Source organism: Elephas maximus, chromosome 1 (assembly GCF_024166365.1).
Source record: "Elephas maximus indicus isolate mEleMax1 chromosome 1, mEleMax1 primary haplotype, whole genome shotgun sequence".
Lineage (NCBI taxonomy): Eukaryota > Metazoa > Chordata > Mammalia > Proboscidea > Elephantidae > Elephas > Elephas maximus.
Window position 1 is genome coordinate 57,737,694 of NC_064819.1, and position 27,333 is coordinate 57,765,026.

Genomic DNA, 27,333 nt, shown 5'->3' on the forward strand with positions numbered 1-27,333 from the left:
CAGCGGTATTCCAGCTCCAGAAGAGCAGGAAGCCCCCAGCTGGCTGGAATTTGGCTCTTCACTCTCCAGCCAAGGTAAGCCAAGGGTGAGGCAGAGGAAAAGAATGTCTGAGCATTCTTTGGCCAAAATGGGAACAAGCAGCACTCTGAAGCATGCATTGCCTCTTCTCTCCAAGGTCTCACAGCTGCCATTCCCTGGAGCCCTTGGGCAGCCTGTGAGCAAATCAACCAACCCACGGTGACGCCCTACAGGAACAACCTGGCAGGTAAGATCTCAAGCTCTACCAAGCAGGTTCAATCTAAGGATTCAGGATATTCAGTCTAAGTTCAAGATTCAAAGAACAGTTTGGTCCTGTTCTTTGTACAGATTGATGGGGACAACAGTCAGGAATTATACAGCACAAATACACTTAATATAAAGAGGCCAGTACACACTGAGTTTCTCTTAATGGTGGTAGAGTCATTTGGAAACTAATTAATTAATTTGGTAGCAAAACATGATGAATGTAACGAATGTCATTGAACTGTACACACAAAAAATGTTGAATTAGAAAATGTTTTTTGTGTCTGTTTGTGTACATATATATATTTATCACAATAAAACAATAAATTAAAAAAAAAGAGTCCAATATAAAATACACAAGATGGCTGAGCCCCTACAATGCTTCCCAGAAACCAGGTTCTGGGTTCTACAAGAGGATGTTTTCAATCTACTTCACAGTTGCCAAAGCAAACCACATTTGTTCTAGAAAGAGATAAAAACAAAACCTGTTGCCATCAAGTCGATTCCGACTCATAGCGACCCTATAGGACAGAGTAGAACTGCCCCATAGAGTTTCCAAGGAGCGCCTGGTGGATTTGAGCTGCTGACCTTTTGGTTAGCAGCTGTAGCTCTTAATCACCACGTCACCAGGGTTTCCAGCAAGAGACAAGTGCTTGTTAATACCAGTCTAAGGCCGGTTTTTATCCTTGGCTAGAAGTCTGTCACTTAAGCTGAGGGTGTTCTGTTCCCTAGTCAAGCTAAGTGGTATTAAACCACTTCTACGTACCCACTAACATTCTAGATGCTCTGGGAAGACTGAAAAAAAATGAAGCATGAGCCCTGTTCCTCAGGAACTTGGAATGGAGATGAAGATGTGCATATTTGGAAGTGACTTGAGCCTGGAGTAGGTCACACTGAACAAGGTGCCAGCTTGTGTGACGCAGTTGTGAATGCCATAAGAATCCAGAGAATGGCAGAGCTGGCCAACCCACTGCAAACCCAACCACTTCAACAAAACCAGCCAGCAAAGGAGCAAAAGGCCAGAGCTGAGCCACTACTCTCTGTTAGCAAGTGTGGTGCATTTGTTAACTCAGGGTTAATACTTCTGTCCCTGGCAGGAGAGGCAACACAGAGTGGAAGAGAGCAAGTCCTAGAGCCATTCATTTTGGGTTTGACTCTAGCACCCCCACCACTTGCTAGTGGTGTGACCTTGGGCTCCTCACATGATCTCTCTGTGCCTCCACAGTCCCATCTGTAAAATGGGGACCAATAAATAGTACCTTGTGAAAAGAACTTCAGCACAGGCTTGGCACATAGTGAATGCTTGATAAATGTTAGCTATTATTATTATTACCATGGAGTCCCTAGGTGCAAATGGTTAATGCATTCAGCTGCTAACCAAAAGGTTGGAGGTTCAAGTCCACCCAGAGGCACCTCAAAAGAAAAGCCTGGAAATCTACTTGTGGAAAAGCAGCCATTGAAAACTGTACGGAGCACAGTTCTACTCTGACACATGTGGGCTACTCATGAGTCGGTGATGACTTGACGGCTCCTGTTTTATTATTATTGTCATGGGATTGAACTTCTAAAGGGGTTCCCCTCAGCTAAAACTAGGAATTTGCATATTCAGTCTAAGTCAAAAGGCAATTATGTAGCATAAGGCAATTTTAATTTTAAGCTAGATTTTCTGGGAATGGGCTGGGGGAAGACCTCAGATTCTCATGAATACCATTATTATGGTGTTAGTCAGAAGAGATTATAACTCAAAGCAAAGGCCATTGTAACCTCCACTAATGCAGTGGCTAAAATCAGAATGAGGCCTGTTTCCCTTGCTGGCAATCAGGAGCTGCAGTATCCAAGCAGGGATGAAGAGCAGACACTGAATAGAAAGCTCATCAGAGGCCATGTCCTGGAAAGCCTAGATTCAGAGAACGGGCCTGACTATCTCTGAGAGGATCCCTCTTTACCCTTCACTGCTCACATTCAGCCCACTCCCCAGCATTGTCGCCCAACGTGGGGAAAGCGCTTAAAACTATTTAAGAGACTAGGCTGCAGCCCAAACACTCAACTCTTCTTGAAGTCTGTCCCTCCCCTCTACTACCCTTTCTAGTTCTTGAACACACAGGTCTCCACATAAGACAGATCTGGAACCCTTGACTATGGGAAGGAAACATGGCCTTTCACTGCCAGCCAGCTTGACCTGCCCTTCCAGCCGCTGCACTCCCATTAGCACTAACACCCCTCTGAGTGAGGGCTTTATATTTATTGCTAAAAGAAGAGAAGAGATGCAAATAATCAAAATAAGGAAAGAAAGAGGGGACATTACAACTGACCCGACAGAAATAAAGAGAATTATGACAGAATATTATGAATACCTATATGACAATAAACTGGATTACCTAAATAAAATAGACAAATTCTAAGAGGCATACAACCTACCCAATATGACTCAAGAGGAAACAGGAAGTCTCAACAGACCCATAACAAGTGAAGAGATCAAAGCAGTGATCGAAAACCTTCCAATAAAAAAAAGGTCTGGACCACATGGCTTCACTGGGGAATTCTAGCAAACATTTAGAGAAGAATAGATACCATTACTGCTTAAGGTCTTCCAAAAAATAGAAAAGCAAGCAATACTCCCTAATTTATTCTACAAAGCAAACATAAACCTGATACCCAAACCAGACAAAGACACCATGGTAAAAGGAAACTACAGGCCAATATCCCTTATAAATATAAATGCAAAAATTCTCAACAAAATTCTAGTGAACAGAATCAACGGCATATTAAAAGAATCATACACCATGACCAAGTGGGGTTCATTCCAGGAATGCAGGGAGGGGTGGTTTAACATTAGAAAGTCAATCAATGTAATACACCATATCAATAGAACAAAAGAAAAAGAACCACGTGATCATCTCTACGGATGCAGAAAAAGTATTTGATAAAATCCAATACTGTGTCTTGATGAAAACTCTAAAGAAGACTGGAATAGAAGGGAACCAAAAAAACCAAACCCAGTGCCGTCCAGTAGATTCCAACTCATAGCGACCCTATAGGACAGAGTAGAACTGCCCCATAGAGTTTCCAAGGAGCGCCTGGCGGATTTGAACTGCTGACCCTTTGGTTAGCAGCCGTAGCACTTAACCACTACGCCACCAGGGTTTCCCAATATGATTCAGGGCATATGTGAAAAGCCAACAGCCAGCATTATACTTCATAGAGAAAGACTGAGAGCATTTACCTTGAAATCAGGAACAATATAATGGTGGTCACTCTCACCACTTCTATTCAATATTGTTTTAGAAGTCCTAAGCAGAGCAATAACACAAGAAAGAAAGGAAAAAAAAAAGGCATCCAGATTGGAAAAGAGGAAACAGAATTATCTCTATTCGCAGATAATATAGTTCTATATGCAGAAAATCTCAAAGTCCACAGAAAAAGTTCTAGAGCTAATAGAGTAATTTAGCAAAGTTGCAGGGTACAAGGTCAGCAAATGAAAATCAGTTGGGTTTCTATATACCAGCAATGAGAAATCTGAAAGGGAAACAAAGGAAACAATTCCATTCACAATAGCATCTAAGAGAATAAAATACTTAGGAATAAATCTAACCAGGGACATAAAGGACTTATACAATGAAAACTATAAAAAACTCCTGAAAGAGATTAAAGAAGATTTAAATAAATGGAAAGATGTTCCATGTTCATGGATTGGAAGACATTATATTGTTAAGATGTCAATACCCAAAGCAGCCTTCTTTACAGAAATAGAAAAACCAATCCTCAACTGTATATGAAATGGCAAGAGGCTCCCCATAGCTAAAGCAATGTAGAAGGGAAGAGCAAAGTAGGAGGACTCATACTTCCCGATTTTAAAACATACTATACAGCTATAATAATCAAAACAGCCTGGTACTGGTATTACAATAGACACATAGACCAATGGAATAGAATTGAGAGTCCAGAAATAAACCCATACATCTATGGTCAACTGATTTTTGACAAGGGTGCTAAGTCCATTCCATGGGGAAAGAGTCTCTTCAACAAATCGTGCTGGGAAAGTTGGATTTCCACATGCAGAAAAATGAAACAGCATCCATGCCTCACACCACACACAAAAACAAATTCAAAATGGATTAAGGACCTAAATGTGCAAACTAAAACCACAAAGTTCTTAGAAGAAAAAGCAGGGGCAACACTGTCAGGCCTAACTTTTAATAATGGATTATCTAATATAATAACAAAAGCACAAATAGCAAAAGATAAAATAAATGAATGGTATCTCATAAAAATTAAAAAAACTTTTGTTCATCAAAGGACTTTACCAAAAAAGTGAAAAGACAAGCTACCAACTGGGACAATATCTTCAGAAACCATATATCCAATAAGAATCTAATAACCAAAATATACATAAAAACTTAATAACTTTAACAACAAAAAGACAAATAACCCAATCATAAAATGAGTAAAGAACTTGAATACACATTTCACCAAAGAAGACATTCAAATGGCCACCAAGCACATGAAAAGATGCTCAGCCTCATTAGCCATCAGAGTGACGCAAATCAAAACCACAATGAGATAGCATTTTATTCACACTACAATGGCCAGGATTATAAAAAATAAATAAATAACTGAAAATAACCAGTGTTGGCAAGGATATAGGGAAATTAGAACTCATACTCATTGCTGATGGGAATGCAAAATGGTATAGCCCTTGTGGAAAATAGTGTGGTGGTTCCTCTAAAAATTGAACTATCATACAATCCAGCAATTCCGCTCCTAGGTATAGACCCAAAAGACTTGAAAGCAGAGACTCAAACAGAGACTTGTACACCAGTGTTCACTGTAGCACTATTCACAATAGCCATAAGGGAGAAACAACCTAAATGCCCATCAGCAGATGAGTGGGTAAACAAAATGTGATACATACATACAATGACATACTACTCAGCCAGCAGGAGAAATGAAGTCTTGATAACATGCTAAAATATGGTGGAGTTGGAAGACATTATGATGAATGAAATAAGTCAATCACAAAAGGGCAAATACTGTATGACCTCACTCATATTAAAGACAAGAAAAGGCAAACTGTATGGAGAACAAAGTTTTTTAGTGGTTACCATGGGAGGGAGGGAGGGTTAATGATAATGCAAATATCGCATTGATTAAGGGTAGGGTTGTACAGATGATCATTGTAATTGCTGTCAATAAGTTGTATATCTGTAAAAAGTTGAATTAGCAAAAGTCGTGTGATAGATATATTTACAACAATAAAAATAAAAGAGTAGCTGCCGAGGCTGCTTAGGTACAACCAAACACCTCAAGGAATTTGATTTCTTGGTTTGGAGGTTTGGGGTCATGGTTTCATGGGACATGCCAGTAAATTGGCCTAACAGCGTGTTTAGTGTTTCCATCTCCTAGTTCTTTGTGCAGTGCCTGGGGCCTCAAAAGCTTGCAAGCAGCCATCCAAGGCACAACAATTGATCTCTATTCACCTGGAGCTACAGAGAAAGAATGAGCATCAGGAATGCGAGGAGGATATGGAAGGCGTGGCTAGCTGTCTCCATGAACAATTGCCTCCTTTGCCTTAAGTCCAGAAGAACTGCATGGTGCCCGGCTACCATTATGAACATTTTGATCTAAGATTCTATAGAAGAATGCTGATCAAAAGGGGGGAAATGGAGAACAGATTTTTCAAATTCTCATGGACTCCAGACTTCCTGGAGCCATGGAGGGTGGATGAACCCCTGAGACAACCTTTAAACTTTAAACCTAAAATATCACCTGTTACATCTTCTTAAGACAAAACAATAGTTTAGCTTAACTAGTAAAAAATGTCTGTCTTGAATATTATGCTCTTTAAGAACTATCTACATGGGGTCAAAGTGACAACAGCAACTTGAAGGATTAGATAAGAGCCTTAGAGGTAATGAGTTTATGTTAATGGGGGAGGAACAACTCAGAAAAGGAGGGTGAGAATGCTTGCACAACTCAAAGAGTGCAATCAATGTCACTGAATTATACATGCAGAAACTGTTGAATTGGTATATGTTTTGCTGTCCCTATTCTCAACAACAACAACAAAATAATTTTTTTTACAGTTTGGCTGCCATTGAAATGATACCTCTTAATGAGGTGGGTCAGACACCCTGGTGGCACAGTGGTTAACAGCTACAGCTGCTAACCAAAAGCTCGGCAGTTCGAATCTACCAGTCACTCCTTGGAAACTCTGTGGGGCAGTTCTATTCTGTCCTATAGGGTCGCTATAAGTTGGAATTGACTTGACGGCGATGGGTTTGGCTTTTTTTTAATAATGAGGTGAGTCATCCCACCTCCTTGACCTGGCTGTCTGAGGCAACTTAGTGCAGAACATGAAACAAAGTTCTCAGAAAGTGAACGCTACTGGGTGGCTGCAAATCTCAGATTCCTTCCCACCCCTCATCTTTGCTCAGGGTGAGGCATCTGTCCGTGTTCCGGATTAGAGGGGTGTCTGGCTTAATGCCCAAGGGCATCAGGTAACAAATAAGACCCTCCGTGGTGACTTGACCTCTTTGATCGTCCATTTCCTCAACAAGTGAACATCTGTTTTGGACTATGGACATGGTTGGATGAAATAATAAATACAAAGCACGTAGTTTCGAGTTTGGCATATGGCTGTCATTTGCCTGACCTATTAGCATTATTATCTATATAGTTATTATGATTAGCATCTAGTTTTCTACTCATTCATTCAGCAAACATTTATCTAGCACCAACCATGTGCCAGGAATTCAATGGCAAAAGACAGACACAGTCCTGACCCTCACGGATTTATGGGTCAGTGGGGAAGACAGTCAATAAACAAGTAAGCAAAGAGGAGAACATCGTTTCAGGTCATAGAAATGCTATGAAGGAAATGAATGGGGTTTTGTTAGATAGGGCAGTTGGGGAAGGCCTCTCTGGAGAAGTGTTATCTAAGTTAAAACTGGAAGGATGAGAAAAAGCCAGCCATGTGGAGAGGAGGCAGCCCTGTTCTGAGCAGAAGGAACAGTGTGTGCAAAGGCCCTGGGGTAGACAAGAGCTTGATGCATCCAAGAAATGGAAAAAAGTCAGTATGGCTGGAGACCCATGGGCAACAGGGAAGGTGTCCTAGGGTGGGTGGGAGAGCTGGGCAGTGGCTAGATCCGTAACCCTTGGAAAGAAGTTTAAACATTATTCTTAGGGGTGATGGGGAACCTCTGAAAGGTTTTAATCAGGACGGGGTATGTCATATAGATATCCAAAAACCCAAAAACCAAAACCCATTGCCGTCGAGTTGATTTCAACTCATAGTGACCCTACAGGACAGAGTAGAACTGCCCCATAGAGTTTCCAAGGAGCACCTGGTGGGTTCAAAATGCCTACCTTTTGGTTAGCAGCCATAGCACTTAACCACTACACCACCAGGGTTTCCTCATATAGATATACCATACCATACTTTCATTATTTACTATGAAAAATTTTATATCTACCCTTTATTGAGTACTCACTATGTGCCAGGCTCTGGGCTCAGAATTTTACATACATTATCCAGGTGAGTCATGGTGGTGATGGGTACAGGGGTGATGAAGATGGGGAGAGAAAGAAGTGGACAGATTCAAGAAGTACCTAAGGGATAAGAGAGTCAGGCCTTGCTGATAGAATGAATGAGGCTCAGGGAAGTACCGGCTCAGCCGGTGGCTTCTCAAACTGTTCCATCCTCCTTATCTCCAAGTCATAATGATCATTCAGGCAAAGAGCAAGATTGAATCAATTCAATTAAATAATTAATCAAGATTAAATCAATTAGGCTTACTTGTAAAACCAAAAACCACCAAACCCAGTGCCGTCGAGTCTGACTCTTAGTGACCCTATAGGACAGGGTAGAACTGCCCCATAGAGTTCCTAAGAGGTGCCTGGTGGATTTGAACTGCTGACCCTTTGGTTAGCAGCTGTAGCACTTAACCACTACACCACCAGGATTTCCAAAGCACCTACTATAAACAACTGTACTTTGAAAGGCAATGTGCTGAATAAGAAGCACATGGTAGGTTACTCTGGACCCTAGGGTACTCTAGCACTCCCTGCTTGAGCACTCTTGAATACTACCTCATGCTTGTGTACTCTACAGTACTCTAGTACCCCATGCTTGAGCACTCTAGAATACTCTAGTACCTCATGCTTGTGTACTCTAGAGTGCTCTAGCACCTCATGCTTGGGTACTGTAGAGTACTCTAGTACTTTATGCTTGGGAATCCTGTCTTTCCCTACTCCCAATGGCTGAATCTAGAAATATTCTCCCAAAGAGCCTGATGACTGATGAATGGTCCCATATATTTAAGTCAGTTCCAAGAACAAGCTAGAGAATTACTCTAAGGACACAAAGTACTAGGGCCGTTTACCAAAGGAGTGGTGCTGCCGTTACAGGCAGAGTAACCTACTGTGGAGGGGTTCTTAACTGCATCATGCCGTCGTGAGGTAAAGACCCAGAACAATGTCAGGCTCAAAGCAGCAGCAAAGCCCTGAGCCCAGGGACAGCTTCTTATCAATGCGGCAGGAATAGAACTGGCGGACGGAACACGCGTTCCTTCGACCACTGCATGACTAACGATATCAGTTGCCACGTCATCCTTGAAACAATAATGCATGTCTGGATAGGGGACCTGCTGGGAAAAGATGAAGTGTAAAGAGTCTAATCTGCCCCTCAGCATAGAGCACATACACTTCTTTTAGTAAGAAAGCATTCTGGAAAACACTGAACACTTCCTTCCACCTACCAATGAATTTCACAACAATATGTAGCAGTAGTAGTGATAAAAAAGTCACAAAATCAAGGTAAGAAGAGAAATGGACGTTCTAAAGGGAAAGGCCTTGGCTGTCCCATTCTCCTACACCTGGAGAGAACTCGCTAATTTGTAGGTAAGCAGAGAAGAAGGCATCAGGCTTGCCTGACATAGTTCAGACCCACGCCTGGACTAAGGTTGTCATTTTTGGAAGCCAGCCACTCATCTGCTCAGTAAAATCTCACACCAAAGCCACTGTAGGAAGCAGCAAGACTATAAATCATAACACAATGGGTAATGGAGGAAAAAAAAATGAAGAACCAAGCTAAATGGAACAGAGCGATCTCCTGTGTGGGTAATTGTCTCATTCACATTAATTACTCAGCTAAGACACAAAAATTCTACCTAGACCCACAGATTGATTGCCACATGGCTAAGCAAGAAGGTCCTTTTGCAGACTATGCAATCATCAGGAATGATCTTCCTTTCACATAGAGTTTTCATGACCGTAATATTTACAAAAGAAGATTGCCAGGCCTTTCTTCAGCAGCACTGCTGGCTGGGTTAGAACTGCCAAAATTTAGGTTAGTAGTCAAGCACAAACCATTTGCGCCCCCCAGGAACCTAGGTGACTTAGACACTACCTCTGAAATAATTGAACACAATAAAGGTAGAGACCTAAAAAGTGATAATGAGGCCCTTGCCCTAAATTCAGACCTGGGACACCCCTTTAAAGAATGTCTCTGCTGAAGCCCCTGAATATTTGTTTCATCTGCCTCATTTCTTACTCTCAGCTTAAAGCGTTAAAGCTGAAAGGCACCCGAGAAATCAAGCTTTCTAGAGCTCACATTCACGACTAGGCAGCAGTCCCAGCAAGGAGGACTGGCTCATAGCCACACACCTGGCTAGTGGCAGGGTTGGAGTTAAAACGAAGGTCTCCTGAACACGGGTCTAGTGGGGGCCCTTCCTGTTCCACTGGGAAGCTGTGTCTCTGCCCTTTTTACTAATATTATCAATAATACAAAGCCCTAGAAGGAAGTCAAACAGGTGCTGAAGCTGACAGGCATTCAAAATCCATCCCGAATATTGTCAATTTCAGTGTTTCCTGGTCAGACTGGATTGTCTGGGAGCCATAACAGGTGGTTCCTGGTTTTGTGTTTTTTCTTAAGTTCCCATCCAGCAGCAAGCTTGGCAGGGAGGAAAAGAAACAGATGGTTCTTACTCAAGGGTAGGTTGCCATATTGGACTTGTGCTTCACTTCCTGTTGAAGAAAGAACTCAGAAAGAAAGATTCGTGCTCATTTGAGATAAGCATCTTTCCCAAAGGGAATGAATGCAGGAGTTATTAATCATGGTGACTGTGACCTGGAGGTTTTGATCCCAAAAAGGGCACAGACTATTTTAGAAGTTCCCACTACTTCCTAGAGAGCCCCTGGGTGGAGCAAATGGTTAACGAGTTCCGCTGCCAACCAAAGGTTTGGAGGTTCGAGTCCACCCAGAGGTGCCTCAAAAGAAAAGCCTAGACATCTGCTTCTGAAGAACTCTACGGAGCGTAGTTCGACTCTGACACACCTGGCAACTGGTTACTACTCCCTGGGGAGGGATGGATGCCAGCGAGCTGCCTCCACCAGCTTCAGCCGTACTCCCAAGACACTGAGTTAAAGCAAACATCATTTGCCCTCCTGCAAAGTACACTCCCCAGTGGGCCATTTCTCACTCTCCACTGCCACCACCATCATCTCTTCCCTGGACTGACACGGCAGTGGCTGGCCTTGCTTCTACTCCTGCCAACTGTTTGCTCAACCAGAGCTGAAGCAAGCTTCTTCAAACAGAATTCAGATCATGTCACTCCCCTGTCAACCCTCCAGGGCCTTTGCAAGACATTTAACACAGAATCCAAACCCTTACTGTGCCTTACAGGGACCTTGGTATTCGGCTTCCCTTTTCCACACCTGCGAAGCCACCACTTCTCTGGCTTCTTCTCCTTATTCACTCCCTTCCAGCCCACTGGCCTCCTTGCTAGCCACTGTTGTTGTTGAGCTGTTGGTTGCTGTTGACCCGGCTTCAACTCATGGCAGCCCCACGTGCAAACAGAAGGAAACATAGCTGGTCCTGCACCATCTTCATGATCGTTGGTATGTCTGAGTCCACTGTTGAGGCCACTATGTCAATTTATCTTGTTGAGGGTTTCCTTGCTTTCACTGACCCTCCACTTTTCCAAACATAATATTCCCATAACATGTCCCTCCTGGTGACATGTCTAAAGTCAGTCAGCTGAAATCTCGGACACTATTCTGTGATCCATAGGGTTTTCATTGGCTAATTTTTAGAAGTAGGTTGCCAAGTCTTTCTAACTAGTCTTAGTCTGGAGGCTCTGCTGAAACCTGTCCACCATGGGTGACTCTGCCAGTATTTGAAATACTGGCGGCATAGCTTTCGGCTTCATAGCAACATGCAAGCCACCACATTATGAAAAACTGACAGGCATGGAATATGCCAAACCTACTCCCACCCCTTTTGCACTTGCTGTTGCTTCCATCTGGAAACACGTTGTCCCCAAATTCACATATTTTACTCCCTCGCTTCCCGCAAATCTGTACTTAAATGTCACTTCCTCAGAGAGCCCTTCCCTGACCAGCCCATGGAAACTAGCACCTCCCTCCACCTCTGCCCCCATTCTCTGTCCCCTCCCTACTCCCCTTTGGTTATCCCACTGATCACCAGCTGAGGGGGTGCAAAGGCTTCCTTAGTATTGCTCTCCCCCACTAGAAGGTATGTAAGCTCCCTGCGAGTAGGACTTGGTCTGCTGTGCTCACAGCAGCTGGTATTGAGCAGACACTCAGTACATGGCCTGAATGGAACTGAGCCTCTAAATGAGGTCTGGATGGAGACCTGGGAGGAAGGCAAAAGGAGGAGAAAGCACGCTTTCTACTAGAAAACTCAGGCCAGTGGGGTCCTCTGGTTTCTTTGTGTATAGTTTTGTTTCCAAATATACGTCCTTCTGTCTGTCCACGAAGCCCCCTTTCCAAAGGGTGACAACCAAGTCTCAGAGCATGCTCCGTAGAGGCCTGGCAGGGGGGACAGAAGACAAGGGAGTTGTGAAGGCTTCCCAGAGAGGGCCCCATACTGCTCAGAGCCCAGGGCAGGCCAGTTTCTCAGGCACCTACCAGGGGAAGATCCCATCGCATCTTCTTCCTAGATCCGTTAGCTACAGGGTGAATGCTAGGGGTGTTAAGAGTAGGAGACAAAAACTGAGGAAAGATAAGAGCTGACATGAACCAAGACAGACCCGTAACCCTCCTGCAGACATCATTTCATGTGAAAAGAGGCACAGGTTTCCCCTTCCAATGCAATGCCTCTATTTGCATCATCAAATGGATGCCATCTTTTTTTCTGCATCACTTCAACAGGTATTTATCTTAAATCTCAGGACTTCTATTTATACCTCAGGGTAATGCTTCTCCTGGAGCAGAGGAGTGATTTTCTGAGTCTCCGTCACACGAAAGCAATGCAGCAATGTGATTCAAGAGTGTTTTTAAAGATTCTGTGCCCAGTAATTGTGCTTAGCAGAATCTATTCTCAACAGGATGTCATAAATCAGACAAAGGGTTATATAAAAAGATATTCATGAAAGCAATGTTTATAATAAAAAAAAAAAAAAAGGGAAGCTGGAAACAACATAAATATCTAAAAATAAGAATCGGAATGCATGTAAAATTCCTAGCCCAGAGCCTGGCAAAGTGAGCTCAGTAAAGGGTAGGTATAAAATTTTTATTGTGACTAGTTAAAGAAATGTGGCATATCAATTAAAAAAAAAAAAAAAAACCCAAATCTATTGCCGTCGAGTTGATTCCGACTCATAGATCCTATATGACAGAGTAGAACTGTCCCATACGATTCCCAAGGAGTGGCTGGTGGATTCCAACTGCCGACCTTTTGGTGAGCAGCCATAGATCTTAATCACTGTGCCAGTAGGGCTCCACAGGATGGGTTATTTTGAAGTCTTTTTCCTTATTGGTGTTGTCACATGCATATAAAAATTCAAGTAAAAGGAAAACTAAAATATATATCTATATCCTTTCAGCAGGAGACTGTACATCTATTTGTCTGTATTTTCAGAAAACCTCCGTCAACCTTTCTCTACTTCTCCAACCTCTGCTTTTGACAACTACACAAAAGGCATATGCCGCCCCCAGATCTGTTCTCTCCACCTGAGCCACTGAAGTCTTTATTAGCCTTCCTGCTGAGAGGCAGGTAAAAAAAAAAAAAAAAAAATCATTCCATAATTCAATCAGCATTTTTAGCATCTATTACGATCTGAACCCTGGCAAGGATAAAAGTCCCAGGAGGGCTTGCTCTGACTATTGGGCTAGAAGCCCACCTTGTCCAAGAAGAGTCTCTAGTGAGGGCCCGGGGGGTTTGCTGGGCAAAGGATAGCCTTTCCCCAGGGCCATCCATCAAAGAGAGAAACCCATGACTGTATGTTTTCAATGGCTGGCTTCTTCCTTTGGGGATGCATCAATGGGCATCAATCTGAAATTATGGCTGTAATTCCTGTGAGGAGACATAGCACCAAAGAAGAGGGAAAATAAATCACTAGGCTTTGAAAGAACCAGAGATTGCTTGTGGGCTCTTCCCCGACAGGTTTTTCATCTTCACACACACACACATGCACACACATGCAGGAACCCACACACACTCACTCATGTTCACTCCTTCACATATACAGCCTCATTCATGCATGCACACACGTCAAATACACACCTGTACAAACACACACACATGCACACATGTATACAAACACATACATGCAGGAACACACTCACATATACACACTCATTCACACACACATGCACACATATATGCACACCCTCTCCCTTTCCTCTAATCAGGTCCTTCTCCAATTACAGTTCCAATTCAGTCCTTCAGTTTTGGTGGCCGTAAAAAGACCAAGAAGTTCCCTTTCATGATTTGCAGTGTTGTGAAACCCCACGTGGAACCAGAAGCCCAGGGAACACATGCTGCCCAGCTAGTTTCTCAGAAGAGAAAAGCAGACTTTGCAGATGCAGAGAGTGGACCAGCAGGGAGAAACCGGAGGCCCCACCCACCCTGCAGATGAGGAAACTGAGGTTCACCAGGTGATGCTACCTAGGGAGTGTCCACTCCCCGCCCCAGCTCTAATCCATGTCATCACCCAACACAGCCCCTCCTTCATCCTCCCACTCCCCCCACTTACTCGTGATTCATCTTAAATAATGCCTTGATCGTGCTCTTTTAAGGACTATCTATATGGGGTCAAAATGACAACTGTAACTTGAAAGATTAGATAGGAACCTTAGGGAGCAGTGACCTTTTGTTAATAAAGGAGGAACAACTCAGAAAAAAAGGCGGGTGATAATGGTTGCATGGAGCCCTGGTGGCGCAGTGGTTAAGACCTCAGCTACTAACCAAAAGGTTAGCAGTTCGAATCCACCAGCTGCTCCTTGGAAACCCTATGGGGCAGTTCTACTCTGTCCTACAGGGTCACTATGAGTCAGAATTGACTCGATGGCAACGGGTTTTAATGGCTGCACAACTCTAAGGATAATCTGTGTCACTGAATTGCACATGTAGAAACTGTTGAATTGGTGTATGTTTTGATGTGTATATTCTCAGCAACAACAAAATAAATAAAATTTAGGAAAAAAATCATGCCTCGAAGGAGTCCCTGGGTGGTGTGAACGGTTAATGTGCTTGGCTGCTGTCTTAGTTATCTAGTGCTGCTGTAATAGAAATACCATACGTGGATGGCTTTAACAAAGAGAAGTTTATTTCCTCACAGTAAAATAGGCTAGAAGTCCAAATTCAGGGTGTCAGCTCCAGGGGAAGTCTTTATCTCTCTGTAGGCCTTCTCATCAATCTTTCCCCAGGTTAGGAGCTTCTCTGCTCAGGGACCCCAGGTCCAAAGGAGGCGCTCTGCTCCCGGCACTACTTTCTTGGTGGTGTGAGGTCCCCCTGTCTTTTTGCTCACTTCTCTCTTTTATATCTCAAGAGATTGCCTCAAGACACAATCCAATCTTATAGACTGAGTCCTGCCTCACTAACACAACTGCTGCCCATCCTCCCTCATTAACATCACAGAGGCAGGATTTACACATTATAGGAAAATCACACAATACTGGGAATCATGGCCTAGTCAAATTGATACACACATTTCTGGGGGGACATAATTCAATCCATGACAGTTGCTAACCAAAAGGTTGGAGGTAGGAATCCATACGGAGGCACCTCAGAACAAAGGCCTGGCAATCTACTTCTGAAAAAAAAGAGCCATTGAAAACTCTGTGGAGCACAGTTCCACTTTGACACGCATGGGGTCACCAGAAGTCTGAGTTGACTGACAGCAACTGGTTAATGCCTTGAGGAGCAGAAGCAGACAATTCCTCTACCGTGGAGATACTCACAAGTCTACACTTAGACCCTTTGCAAGTAAATCGCTGGTAGCTCTCCATGGATGAGAAGAAGAAAAGAAACTCTTCATTCCTTTTGATTCAGATCATTTCCATCTTAGTAGGAAGCATGTGTTTGCCCAGATACCAGTGGGCTGGTTCCTTTGTTTAAACAAAAGGCTTTCCTGAAAGCTGCAGGGAACCAGAGGGCAAAAATTCTTAGCAAGAATTTTCTCTTTTAGTGGAAGCGGAAGGTGCCCTGGTGGGGCTACACTACCCTGGTTTGGCAGTTCTGGAAACTTAGCTAGTAGACGCTGTGTGAGTGTGTGACCGGTTATTCCACCAGAGAGTCTCTCTTAAATCCAGCTTGAATTTAACTGGGTATTTCATCTACATCCAATTTCGTCTTAAATATATGTCCTCCAGGTAGAAGAGAATGCCCAGGGAAGAACACGGCACTCATCATGTCTTACAGCTGCTTTACTGAGAACTTTCCAGAGAACAAGCCAAATGGTCGAAACCTTTGAAAACCTGCCTCACTTCCAAAAGAAAGTAAAGGAATGAGATCTCAGACAGCATAACATACAGAACAAATGTATGGTGTCAAACATAGTACCTGGAGCACAGACAGCAATATATAAATACTAGATTGCTAGAAAAAGACATTATGTTTGGTAAAGTAGACGGTCAGCAAAAAAGAGGGAAACCCTCAGTGAGCTGGATTGATACAACAGCTGCAACAATGGGCTCCAACATACCAATGATCATGAAGATGGCACAGGACTGGGCAACATCTTGTTCTGTTATACATATGGTCGCCTTGAGTGAGAATTGACTCGGAGGCAACTAACAACTGCAGATCCCCTCATGGCAGCATTCAATAGAGGCCAACTTCCCAACGACGGCTGAACTCATTCCCCATGACACTGACACGGACACTTCTGAGAAATGCAGCAGGAAGTCCATGCAAGGAGCACCTGCTACGTGCAAAGCACCAGGCCAGCCACTCTCCTTAGGTGCCACATGTAACGCTGAGAACGTGGTCAGGCCACCTTTACCCTACAAGTCTTCACTATGGAGTCGACTCCAAATCATGGTGACCCCATGTGTGCCAGAGTAGAACTGGGCTCCATAGGGGTTTTTTGTTTCTTTTTTTATTGTAAAAATATATGTAACCCAACATTTACCAATTCAACAGTTTTCAAGTATACAACTTAGTGGTATCAATTACATTAATCTGGCTTTGCAGCCCTTATCCTGAATGGATGCCAAGTTTCCCACCACCATAAATAGCAACTCATTTCTTCCCAAACAATGGCTCCCCATCTCTCTCTCCCTCCTGCCAGTGGTAGCCACTAATAAACTATGGTCTTTATATATTTGCCTATTTTTGTCATTTCATGTAAGCAAGATCATAGACTATTTGTCCTTTTTGATTGATTTATTTGTAGGGCTTTCAATGGCTGATTTTTCAGAAGCAGATCACCAGGCCTTTCTTCCAAGATGCCTCTGGGTGGACTCAAACCTCCAACCTTTCAGTTAGCAACCAAGCGCAGTTAACCATTTGCACTAGGGATTCTAGTAAGTAAAAAAAAAGCAGAAAAAAAATAGCAGAGCCAGGATTAAATGCAGACAGTCTGACTCCAGGATCTATACTTTTGCCACTCTTTCAGGTCTATGCTTGCCCATGCCTGAGCTAAGATGGAAAAGATTAGGAAGGCCCAAAAATGGCTCACAAACCCATCTAAAGGCTGCGTGGCTGTTCATTGAAACCCCTTATGGAGCTGCTCAGTGGAATAAGCCAGCGTCGGCCATCCTTGTCAGAGTCTGAAAGCTTTGAGTCTCCACTCCTTCCATCTTTCTTGCATGGCCTGACCTCGTCCATGCTAGCACCTGTCAGATCTCACCAGAAAGCTGATTAGAAATAGTTTTAATGTGGTTCTTACAGAAATCAAAAGGAAGATGGCACCCATGTTCACCAGTTCTCCAGAGGAGGAAAGATCTGGACCACCACAGCCACGTGAGTACAGGCCAGGGGCGGCCGCTCAGGTTCTGCCTCCCAGTGAGCAGTTCCACCCCAAAGTCTGCCGGACACACGATACAAATGTCACAAAGTTTTGCTGGGCACTAGCTGATGTGTTAGCAGGTGGGTCAGGCTAGGACTTGATCTCTGGTATGGTTTATGCCTCCTGTAGGGAGTTCTGGGTCAAGGAGACTACACGCTACGACAAAGCCAGCCACAGGCCAGCCTGCCTGGACTTACAGTACAGAAGGTACTGTGCCAGGTGGCACACACAACTCCTGGATTTATCCCACTCCAGCCCTTAGTACATTATCTGGATCACAAGGGGAGAAAGCAGAGTAGTAGGAGGCAGAGCTCTAACAGAATAAGACACAGGCCTGCCCTGTTCCCAATAAGACAGCTACAACCTCTCCTCCAACTTCCTAAAGCCCATCAGGATCCCAGCTACACTTCCTGCCTGTTAGAAACCTGTGGTTGGTGGGGGAGGGGATGGGGTGGTGGTAGTATCCCTGGGTGGTTCAAATGGTTAACATGCTTGGCTGCTAACCAAAAAGTTGGAGGTTCGAGTCTACCCAGAGGACTCAGAAGAAAGGCCTGGCAACTTCCAAAAAATCAGCTTTTGAAAACCTTATGGAGCACATTTCTACTCTGACATACATGGGGTCTTGAGTTGACTCAAGGGCAACTGGTTGGTTAGAAGCCTGGGAAGTTGCTTTCTGCCCCACAGGGCTGAATGATACCTGCTAGCATTCTGCAGGCAGCCAAGGTGGGTAAGGTCACAGGACAAAAGCCTGGGGTGAGCAGTAGGAACAATTTCCCTGGGGACCCAGAAACAGTCGTCTGGGTCAATTGATATGACAATCTCTAACCAAGGGACACAACCCCCATCTGTTAGTTCATTGTACTGTGGTAGCTTCCATGTCGCTATGATACTGGAAGCTGTGCCACCAGTATTTCAAATATCAACAGGGTCACCCATGGTGGACAGGTTTCAATGGAGCTTCCAGACTAAGACAGGCTAGAGGAAAAGCCTGGAGATCTACTTCCAAAAATTAGCTGATGAAAATCCTATGGATCATAATAGAATCTTGTCTGAGACTCCGACTCTCTTACTTTGGCCATGTCATCAGGAAGAATCAGTCGCTGAAGAAGGAATCATGTTTGGTAAAGTGGAGAGCCAGCAAAGGTGGACACAACAATGCACTCAAGCATACCAGCAATCATAAAGACGGCACAGGAACAGGCAACGTTGCATTCTGTTGTACATGGGGCCACCATGAGTCAGAGCCAACTCAACAGCAGCTGAGAACAACAAGGAACAAGGGACAACCCAGTGCCTTACCTGCAGAATGGGACTGGGGACTAAGCTGGGCCAGGGGCAGAGAGCCCTTTGCAAATGTCCACATTCTCTCTTGCTTGTATTGCACCGGGAAGGCTGGCTGGGAGGAAGAGTGAGGCCCTGTGGCTGCTGGAAGGCTGGGGGCAAGTCTCAGCTTGTCCTCTTGTTACCTGTGTCTTGGGGCATGTTATTTAACATTCTGGATCTAAGTGTACATTTCTGCAAAGCAGGAATATAATAACATTGAGCTCCAGAGTTGCTGTCATGAGCAATAGTATATGAAAGCATTTTTGTAAACCATGCAGGAAGTTTGGAACAGCCCCAGTGTCCTGTGTGGTGGGAGCCCACAGGACAGACTTGAAGTAACAGAGGCTCCCAACACATAGGGCTTTTTCAATTTGACTACTCCTCTTTGAAATGATATTTTCAAGGTCAAGCAGTCTGCCCAGAGCCCATGGCCCTATGTATTCTGTGTACACTGCGCCTTTGAAGAAGGTATGTGCATACAGGAGGGCCTGACTTTCAGAAAAATCCTAACTGTGCAAAAATCTAAAACCGACAAAATGGGGGGCTCAAATGAGGTAACAGATGTGCGTGAACTGTGAAGAGTTAAACACAAGATTAAAAAAAAAGTACAATTTGTAATAAACTTCTCTGATGCCTTTAGGACATTCATTCAATTTATATAATATTGAGCTACTGTATTAGTTTTATAAGATTGCTGTAATGAAGTATACCACCAACAGGGTGGCTTAAAACAACAGAAATGTATTCTGTTATGGTTCTGGAGACAGTCCAAAATCAAGGTGTCAGCAGGGTCATGCTCCCTCCAAAGGCTCTAGGAAAGGATCCTTCTTGTCTCTTCACGGTTCTGATAGACCCATGTGTCCCTTGGCTAGTGGATTCATAATTCTGATCTCTGCATCTGTTGTCACATGGCTGTCTTGCCCCTGCATGTCTCTATCTCCTCTCTTTTTATAAGGACACATTCACAAGTACAGGTGGCTAGGGCTTCAACATACTGTTTTAGGGAACAAAATTCAGATACCGACTTTTCACAAATACAGCTATCACATTCGACAAGGGACAAACACCCCACCATCTGCTATACCTTGGGCTTCCTTGGACTGTGCACATACGGAATGCCTGGTGCAGGCCCCAGGATATCAGGCTGAGCTTTGTGACCTTGTGGTCACCAGGTGTGTGAAGGGACTACTAAATTTTGAGGAGGTCAACTCTGCCAAACGAGAAAAAAGATTCAGGTTCTTGATGGAAGCGGCTGAGTACACCCTTTTCAAATGTCTCCAAGCCTGCCAGAGCTCAGAGGCCTGACAGCAATCCAAGCTACATCTACACAAGCAAAGTTGAAAGACTCGCAGGATGGAGACTCCCAGGTACCTTCCAGATAGAAAAGGCCAGGTGGAAGCAACAGACATTGCCTTTTCTGCCAACCATGTTTTAATTCTGAACTCCCTTTTTCTTCTTAGTGTTTGTTATGGATTAAATTGTGTCCCTCCAAAATATGTGTTGAAAATGAGACTACATGGGCACATCAGCCCAGGGGCAAGAACAAGAAGACAGGAGGTGATAGGAAAGCTGGTAAGGGGGAACTCAAGGTCAAGAAGTGGAGAATGTTGACATGTCGTGGGGTCAGCAACCAATGTCACAAAACAGTATGTGTATTAATTGTTTAACGAGAAACTAATTTGCTTTGTAAACCTTTACCTAAAGCACAGTTTAAAAAAATATGCATTGAAATCCTAATCTCTATACTGGTAAATAAGATCGTTTGGAAATGGGGGGGGGGGGTTCTTTTGTTATGTTAATGAGCTCATACCAGTGTAGGGTGGGTCCTAAACATAATCACTTCTGAGTTCTAAAAAGAGCAGAATTGACACAGATACTGACTGGGAAAAGAGAAAGACAGCAGAGACTGATGCACTTATAACCTTGGGAATGACAACAGATTACTGGCAGCTACCAGAAGCTGACATAAAGAAGCACCTCCCCCTAGTGCCACGCTCTGAATTTGGACTTCTAGCCTCTAGAGCCCTGAGAAAATAAGTTTCTGTTCTTTAAAGCCACCCACTTGTGATATATCTGTTACGGTAGCACTAAAACAGTGTAAGAAAAGGAGTGCCAACCCTCCCTCAGCCCTATTTTCAGTTTCTTCCCAAGCTGTGGTCCTTTCTGTGACTTTTGGCCTCATACTGAACTTCTCTGTTCTTGTCCCAGTGCCCCTTTTGACAAGACCTCAGCTCTACTCATCCTAGAGGGACACCAGCCACTGCGGTGTGAAAACTGGAGGCAGGGGAGGAAGTGGGGAGCCAGAGAGCGAAGGTGCCACTTAACACCCTTGGACCAGCAGTGGAAACGAAACTTGACATCTTCATTTTCCCACCGCCTCCTGATCTCAGGAACCCAGTGTGGCTGCGCGGGTTTTTTGTTTCCGCTTTGACACCCAGCACATTAAAGACTACCTAAAGAACAAAGAAGACTCAAGTTGTTAAATCATGAAGCCTGAGGAAGAGTTTCTCTCCAGCTCCTCTCACTGAAGCACACAAAGTGTTTGTTTGAGGGAATCCCCCCTCATCCCCCAGGGCAGTCGGGAGGGAGCCCTACTTTCACTTATCTTCACTCTGCAGCTTCCTCTCACACTTCCTCTCGAAACGCCACAGCCTCCTTGTAAGAGGAAATAGTTCTCTTTGGTCCTTCCTAAGGAGCAGAGGGCTAGGTGGGTTATTCAGTAATTCTATTAACAAGGTTGTCATGGAATTAATTGTGTCCCACCAAAAGATATGAGGAAGTCCTAACCTATGAACATGACCTTGTTTGTAATAGAGTCTTTAGAAGGTATTCTCAGTCAACACAAGTTCATACTGGAATAGCGTGGGTTCTAATCCAATCTGAGTGATGTCCACATGAAAGAGAGGAGACGCAGAGAAACACAGAAGGAAGACAACCATGGGACAAGGGAATTATGCTGTGGTTACAAGCCAAGGAATGCCTGGGGCTACCAGAATTTGGGAGAGACAAGGAAGGATCTTTCCCTAGAGCCTTTGGAGAGAGTATGGCCCTGCCTACACCCTGAAGTTCAACTACTAGCCCCCAGAACTGCGAAACGATAAACTTTGTTGTTTAAAACCAAAAAACCAAACCCCTTGCCGTCAAGTTGATTGCAACTCATAGCGACCCTATAGGACTGAGTAAAACTGCCCCATAGGGTTTCCAAGGAGCGCCTGGTGGATTTGAACCGCCGACCTTTTGGTTAGCAGCTGTAGCTCTCAACCACTACATCACCAGGGTTTTTGTTAAAAGCCACCTAATTTGGGGAACTTTGTTATGGCACCCTAGAAAATGAACACAAAGCCCACCGGGTGTTGTAAGATGTACACATTCCTGCCTGGTTAAAAAGTGCCGTATTGCTCATACGTCTAGACTACCTGGAAAGTGGGGATAAATACCTTAATTGGTACCAAAGTTCCTGATCATGTGAAACTAGTCTGCTGGAAACTCAGACAAAACCCTAAGAACACAAGACCAGGCCATGTATCTACAAACATGTACTCCTGAGTTGCTCACAAATGAAACACGGAGGAAAGGCCCTAGGAGGAGCCAAGGTGGGTGGGATGGATCGGCTCCTTCTCTGCTGCCCTTACAAAGAAGCAACACAACAGGTTGCAGGGAGGGAGTGGTCTCCTGCTCGGCTAGAAGCTGCCACTGTTCAGAGGGCTCTGTGGCCCCAACCTGAAATGGTGACTGCACTGGTGGGTTTGTTTATTTGTATACTATCAACCGGGACATGCTACCTGCTTGTTGCTGTTTCAGGAACTGCCAACTGCCTACTTAACACACAGACCACAGTTGAATGTCAGAGACTATGAGGGGGTGAGCCCCCCGGGCAGAAAGGTTTGGGTTTCCTGCTGGGCAAGAACTAGGAAATGATCAAAAAGCTTTACCACAAGGCTAGTCAGGGGGTGCCCTGGTCCTCTGGGCACAGCCCACACACTCACTTGTGGTTCTCAGAAGCAGCTCTTGGCCCTGGGCTCTCTGTGAGAACCAGAGCAGTGCACAATACACAGTGTGTCATGGAATCAATCGAGTGGGTTGGTGAAGAGCACCTTTCTTGAAAGAATAGAACAAAACAGAGAATAGAGCACATCACATGTAATAAGGGGAATATTGTTTTGTGAAAGTATTATTTAAGTTTTATATATTCACATAACCCGTTGCCTTCAAGTTGATTCCAACTCATAGTGACTCTATAGGACAGAGTAGAGCTGTCCCATAAAGTCTCCAAGGAGCGCCTGGTGGGTTTGAACTGTCAACCTTTGGTTAGCAGCCGTAGCTCTTAACCACTATGCCACCCGGGTTTCCATATATATATTCATACAGGTAAAAGTTATATAGAGACATATATGTAGTACATTACATTATTATACAAATATGCTAGTATACACATACTATACATATACACGGGTTGCTAGGTTGTGCAAACAGTTTGTGCTTAGCTGGTAATTGAAAGAAAGATTGTTGATTCCAACCCACCCAGTGGTACAGCAGAAGAAAGGCCTGGTGATCGACTTCCATAAAGATTAAAAACCAAAAACCAAACCCAGCACCATCGAGTCGATTCCGACTCATAGCGACCCTATCGGACAGAGTAGAACTGCCCCCATAGAGTTTCCAGTGAGCACCTGGCAGATTTGAACTGCCGACCTTTTGGTGAGCAGCTGTAGCATTTAACCACTACGCCACCAGGGTCTCCTGCATAAAGGTTACAGCCAAGCAAACCCTATGGAGCAGTTCTACTCTGTAACACATGGGGCGGCCATGAGTCAGAACCTACTCCACAGCGGCTAACACCAACAACATACATATACACCCACGTGCATTTATTGATGTGTTCCAAAGTGAGCGCAATACTTCTGGTCTCACACATTCTCCCAGAGCATTTTTTTTTTTTTTGACGGCTTTACTTTTTTTAAAAATCATTACTGTTGTGGCAAATATAGACATAACAAAACATCAAACATTTGCCATTTCAACATTTTTTATACGTACAATTCAGTGACATTAATGATGTTCATCATGTTGTGCCACCATCACCAGCTCATGACTACTTGATGAAGAGAGAGAATCTATGCCCTTCACCTTGAATTTGGGTGGTCTTTGTGTATCACCATCAAAGGTGATACAGCTTCTCTCTGGCTCGCTCTCTGTCTCATTATGCTCAGGTTTAGAGCCCGGCCACCATGCTGTGAGGAAGCCCAAACCACATGCAAGCCCAGCTGAGGTCCCAGTCAAGGGCCCGTATCACCTGCCAGACAAAGGAGTGAGTGAGCCTGCAGATGATTCCAGCCTCTCGCCGTCTTTAGAGTCACCCAAGATGACGCATTGTGGAGCAGAGATGAGCTGTCCCCACCAAGCCCTGCCCGAATTACAGATTGAAGAGCTAAATACATGACTGTTATTGTTTTAAGCCATTACTTTTTTTTTTCTTTTGTAATAACAATACATATAGTTTTTAAAAAATATTTTATTGTGATTTTGGAGAAAAATCACATGGAAAATTAGGTTCTTATTTAACAATTTCTGGTGTTGAAAGGTCAGCAGTTCTGACCCACTAGCCGCTCCCCAGGAGAAAGATGTACAGTCCGCTTCCATAAAGATTTCAGCCTTGGAAACCCTGTGGGGCAGTTCTACTCTGTCCTATAGGGTCAGAATCAGCTCGACAGTAGTTTTTTTTTTTTTTAATGCATATTATTCAGCAACATTGGTTACACCTCTCGCAGTGTGTCGGCATTCTCATTATTTCCACTCTGGTTGTTCTGTTTCCGTTAATCTAGTTTCCTTGTCCCCCCTTACCTTCTCATCTTTGCTCTAGGGTAAATGTTGACCATTAGGTCTCATGTAAATGATTGTATGGAGGAGCACAGTATTACAGGCAATATTATTTATTTTATGAGCAACTTGGTCTTTTGGCTAATAGGTGATCTCCAAGAGTGGTTTGAGTTCCAAGTTTAAAGAGTATTCCAGGGCAATAGTCTTGGGGATTCCTCTAATCTCTACTGATCCAGCAAATCTGGCCCTTTTTAGGAATTTGAGTTTTGTTCTACATTTTTCCCCCATTCTATCTGGGACCATCTATTGTGTCCCTGGTTGGAATGGTCAGTAGTGGTAGTTGGGCACCATCTAGTTCTTCTGATCTCAAGGTAAATGAGGCCATGGTTTGTGTAGACTATTAGTCTTGTAGACTAGTTTCTTCTTTAAGTCTTTAGTTTCCTTCTTTTTCTTTTGCTTCAGACATACAGAGCCATCTTTGATGGCTGCTCACAAGCTTATAAGACCCCAGATACTACTCACCAAACTAGTACGTAGAACATTATCTTTATGAGCTGTTATGCCAATTGACTGAGTTGCCCCATGAGACTATGGTCCTAAGCCTTCAAACCCACAAGGTGTTTGATTATATCTAGGAAGTATCCATAAATGTGCCCCCATGTGCTTTATTTTATATATGAATATATATACAACACGCACAAACATATATATACATTTGCCTACAGAAACACACATGTGCCCCTGTATATTCATATGTGCTTACCTATACATATATAAACATGCATATCTACCTATGTAACCACACACATATATTTTGGTTGTTATTACTGTTGTTGCAAAAAGTGTATGTGTTGTGGCTTTTACCAAAATCATCCCTTATTCTTGTGTACTTAGTGTCATCTTTTACTTTGGTCAAGTTGTGCTGACTTCACCCTTATTTGGTATTGCCTTACGCGTCACCAAAACTAACAAGTGTCTACTATCTAGAAAGTGATTCCTCCTCCGTCTCCCCCACACCTTTGGTAACCACAAAAGAATGTTGCTTTCTATATGTATACCTATTCTTATCTTTTCATAATAGTGAGATCATATAGTACTTGTCCTTTTGTGATTGACTTATTTCACCCAGCATGATGACCTCCAGATATACCCATGTTATAGCATATTTTGAGAACTTACCATTATTCTTTATGGTTGCATAGTATTCCATTGTGTGTACATACCACAGTTTGTTTTTCCATTCATTTGTTGATGGGCAGTTAGGTTGTTTTCATCTTTTTGCTACTGCGAATAATGCTGCAACGAACATAGGTGTGCATGTATCTGTTTGTGTCAGCAGTTTCAGTTCTCTGGGGTATATACCTAGGTGTGCGACTATGAGCCATTAAGTTTTGGGGTAGCTCATTATGCACCCACAGATAAGCAGAACCACTAGCTCGCAATGAGAAATAATATTTCTTACTGTGGGTCATGTCAAAAAAGTTCAGAAAACACTAAACTAGACCATGAAGTATGAGCAAGACTGAAATCTACTCGTTCATTTCTGCTCATACATTCGACTCATTTACTTTATAAATATTTACTAAGCCTGGAACTAAGCTAGATATATATGTCATAAAATTGAATTATGTACCCCCAAAAATGTGTGTATTAGCTTGGTTAGGCCATGATTACCAGTATTGTGTGGTTGTCCTCCATTTTGTGATTGTAATTTTATGTTAGAGAGGATTATGGTGGGATTGTAACACCCTCACCAGGTCACATCCTTGATCCAATCTTTTATGCTAAAATCTTTTCTCTCTCAAGAGATAAAAGGAAAGAGAAGCAAGCAGAGAGTTGGGAACCTCATACCACCAAGACAGCAGTGCTGGGAGCAGAGCACGTCCTTTGGACCTGAGGTTCCTGCGCTGAGATGCTCCGAGACCAAGGGGAGATTGATGAGAAAGGCCTTCCTCCAGAGCCGAAAGAGAGAGAAAAAGCCTTGCCCTGGAGCCAGTACCCTGAATTTGGACTTGAAGCCTACAAAAGTGTAAGAAAATAAATGCCTCTTTGTTAAAGCCACCCACTTCTAGTATTTCTATTATAGCAGCACTAGATGACCAAGACAATATTACATATTATTCATTTAGTCTTTCCATCAACGCTGAAAGGACCTACCTCATTATCATTCCTATTTTACAGAGGAGAGAATGACTGAATCCTCCTGGCCCTAGATAACAGGTAAATTCTCAGCCCTGTTCAGGGCAATACCAAGGTAGGGGAAAGAAGGGGAGAAGAGCTGAACTTCATACGGAGAGATGCAGAAGAGACGTTTTTCATAATGATAAGCTTCCTAGAACTCAGATAACCTGAGGTTTAGAGAGGGTCCAAGCCCTCCAGCTACAGATGAGAAATTAGATACCAGAAAAGAGAACTGACTTGCCCAAGTTTACAGAGTTGGGACCAAAATCCAAATATTCCGATTACCAGTCCAGTTTTCTCCCCATCACACCATATCGTTCCAGCGCAAACCAAAAGGATTTTCTCCTAAAAGGAATGGTAACCATAATACGGGATGCTGAGCATCAAGAACAAACGCAGAGAAGGGATCTGCCACATTGTTAGTCGTATTCTCAGTGTTCCTATTACAGGGCTCCCACAGAAGCTGACCACTCGT

At 43.6% G+C, this 27,333-nt stretch overlaps 1 protein-coding gene and 1 long non-coding RNA gene across 2 annotated transcripts in view; one reads left to right on the forward strand and one right to left on the reverse strand.

The window, feature by feature from the left end:
- GFOD1 (glucose-fructose oxidoreductase domain containing 1) overlaps positions 1-27,333 on the reverse strand; it is a 156,657-nt gene that overhangs the window by 55,277 nt on the left and 74,047 nt on the right. The window lies entirely within an intron of this gene.
- On the forward strand, positions 137-27,211 carry LOC126075971 (uncharacterized). The gene is made up of 3 exons (XR_007517381.1): positions 137-265; positions 17,420-17,491; positions 26,484-27,211. It is a non-coding gene; the product is annotated as an uncharacterized LOC126075971 (long non-coding RNA).